Raw genomic sequence first — 3484 nt, 5'->3', positions numbered from 1 at the left:
CCCACTGATCCAGCTTATGCAATAATTTTTTTTTACAATGTACTGAAATTATTTCTAAAATTATCTGTGTTGATTGAATACATCTTTTATGTGGTTTTTATATTTGTTGCTGAATTTTCTATGCTATCCTTTAGGTTATGTAGTTTTTCCAGAGAAAGTTAGTGAATCAGGTCAACTTATTTACATGGAGAATGGATACATTTGCTTTAACACAGATTTTATTCTTGCTTCTTCTATTTATATATTTTCTAAGTCTAATTCAGTAACATAAATGCTTTCTCTTTCATGATGATGTGGTTTAGGCATTCTGTATAACCTATTATAAAATTTGGGGAAAAGGGTTTCCTCCCCCCACCCCCATAAAAAGTACATATTTTGAAATTTTAAATAACTGAATTTCAGTGTGAATTCCAAATAAGAGTAGCAGACATCTGAGGTTTTATTATTGAAATCTCCGTTGAGATAGCAAGTAGAAGTATCTTTTTTCCCTTTCATTTTCTAAACAAAATAAAAAGATTAAGAAAAGAGTAACAGAGAGGAGAAGACATAAAGTTGACTCAGGGTAGCACAATAAGTGGAAAGAAACAGTTCTGGTAGGTATGTAAGAGCAGTGGTTTCCAGACCTGCTGATAATCAGAACTGCCCAAACAGTGGTTCTCAATTTGGCTGCATATTAGAATGACTTGCAGAACTTTAAAAAAAAAAAAGAAAAATAATAAAGTAAAAAGTATGTTGCTTGGGTTTCTTCCCAGAGTTTTGTTTTAATTGGCCTAGATTTCTGCATAGATATCAATATTTTCAAACCTCACCGAGTATTGGTTCTAATGTGCAACCAAGGTTGAGAACCACTGAGGAAAGGATTTTTATACGTTAAGATTCCTGGACTCTTTCTTGGAACTGATAGATGAGAATATCTGGAATCAGGACCAAGAATCTAATTTTCCCTTATTAATTCTGAGGACTGACCAATTTAAATACTGCTTTGTTACATTAAACTGATTACATGGATCCAAGACATCACCCTAGCCATCTAAACTTTTATTAGTAGGAAAATACAGCATTAGAGTCTTTGCATCCCTTTTCTTACTAATCCTACTAATAGTACTATGAAAACAATGCAAAATTCTGTTGTTAATCATTATCACTCAGATACAAAAAGCACGAGATATTGAAATTGTTGTTGCTTTTTTCTATTGACACAGTTAAATATTTTATTTTTTAATGTTATAAATCAGTTTACATGCTGTTAGATAATTAAAATTTTGTTGCACTGACATGATTCACTAATTTTCAAAATATAAATGTTCTAGCTTTTAGTTATTTTATAACTAGTAAACTGTTTAGTAATCATTATTTTTAATGAATTTTTATGGTGTTTTAGGTTCCTTTATCTCTCAAGTACTTTCCACCTTTGTGGAGATGAAATTGACCACCTGGACTATGGAACTGTGCGTAATAGCTTTTAAAGTGTATTTAAAAATTAAATCTATATGCATTTAAATCGGTTTATTAGAGCTCTATCACATGTATTTTAATCATCTTCCTCATATAATAAATTATTTTCTTTCCAATTAAAATAATGATCTTAATTTTTCTTTGTTATTTATATGTTGAGGAAAGTATAATTTGATAATTACATAAATTTTTTATCAAGTAATTTTATAATACTAAATATAAATTTTCTTTTATGGTTACAAATATTGCCCTTTTTCATTCTTACTTGTATACTGATGCACTTAATTTTTTTTATAGTAATCTTATTTTTTTCTAATTATTCTCCGAGTAGTTTTATTTGGTTGAGTTTTGATGATTTTGATGTTTGTTTTGATTTTGTTTTTTCTCTTAAGTGGTGGGGGATTTTTCACAGGTTAGGAAATTTGTATACGTGCCCTAACAGTTTTTCGTTGCTGTGTCTCCCAGTGTATCAGCATGTCACTCAGTGGTATAAATGTTTCCTATATAAAATTATTCTGTTCCCTTAGTAAAATTAATTTCAGCTGTATGTTAAGTAGGAAATATTGATATGTTTTAATGAATTTGTTCTGGTTGATACTCTTCTGTGAGTATGTAGTAACAGTTTTACCTTAGAGTCACTTAGATCTTTGTTGGAATGATCTTGTGTATCACAGCTTCTTCCCTTTTACTCATAGCTTTGTGAAATAAGGTAAGTGAAAAGTTTAAAGGTAGCAAATAGAAGAATGGAGATTTGAACCCTGAAACAATCTAATATTTAGATGTCAAGTGGTAAGAAAACATGACTAAGAGTAGATAAACCCAAGTGAAGAAAGAAGCCCAGCTAGGAAGGAGTGATTAAATATGTTAGGTCTGTTGATGATGCAAGAAAGATGAGTTCCAAAGACAACTGTTAAGGAGTCTTGCTTTCTGAGGGAATAGTGAAATGGGTGGTTAATACAGGGGGATAAAGATTGAAAATATTGCAGATTTGTATGGTCTAATGTAGTAGAGAAAAAACAGAGACATGATGCAGGAGTGAGAGGAATGTCACTGGAACCATAGATTTGGTGTTTAAATAGAAGGGTTAGTTTTAAAGATGGTGTGTAAACAGTTCATTAATAGCAGTGGAAGGAAGGACAGATTATAAAGATCTAGATATTTGCAGTTCGGTATATCTAATGGGAGCAGGTAAATTTTTGTTGTATTTTCTCAGTAAATAGGAAGCAAGGTCATGAAGTGGAGGAAAGAACTCTTGGGGAAAAATGGATTGAGGAAAGAAAATATAGATATTTAGGGAAGTGAGAAAAAGACACTTAGAAGGATTGCTGGATATTACTTTAAAAGTGCCTACTTGAAGTCCATGGTTGTTAATTTAATTGAGATCAGTCAATGTGGTTTTGTGTTTTTCCCAATTTAGCCTTTGTACTGCTGTTGAGTAAACAGTCAGAATTTTAAAGTTGGTATTTTCTCACATGAATATAACAAAAAGGGAGAAGGGAGAGTGTTGACATAATCAAAAGAATGATTATGAAGGAGGGACATGGAAAGTAATTTGGTAATGAGCAAATTGAGAAAATGGTGTTTCAGGCGCAATGGAGAAATGGTATGATCCATTGAGATTGCAGTGTGGTTGAAGATGTGTTGTTATTTCTTAGAGGTAGGAAATTTGGGAGGTTGAAGTAGAGTAAGGGACTGAGATTGAAAATATTAGAGCACAGTAATTAGTGACTTCTGTAATGTGAGTATGGTAGTTGAGTGAACGTGAGGTTATGGAAAGAGATGAATTCAAGAAATTGAGAAACTTGGATATCAAAAAGATCATATGCATTTTTTGAAATTATCATTAATTATGATAGGGGTAGTGAGCCAAAAGCTAAATTATTCCTTGGAATGTGTAAATTTGTCAGGTTTATGACAGTGCACTCCAGTATTTGTGCCTGGAGAATCCCATGGACAGAGGAGCCTTGAGGGCTACAGTTTATGTGGTCGCAAAGAGTTGGACACAACTGAGTGACTAACACAAACACTA

The sequence above is a fragment of the Capricornis sumatraensis genome, chromosome 2 (assembly GCF_032405125.1).
Source record: "Capricornis sumatraensis isolate serow.1 chromosome 2, serow.2, whole genome shotgun sequence".
NCBI classification, from domain to species: Eukaryota; Metazoa; Chordata; class Mammalia; order Artiodactyla; family Bovidae; genus Capricornis; species Capricornis sumatraensis.
This window is presented reverse-complemented; position numbering follows the sequence as displayed.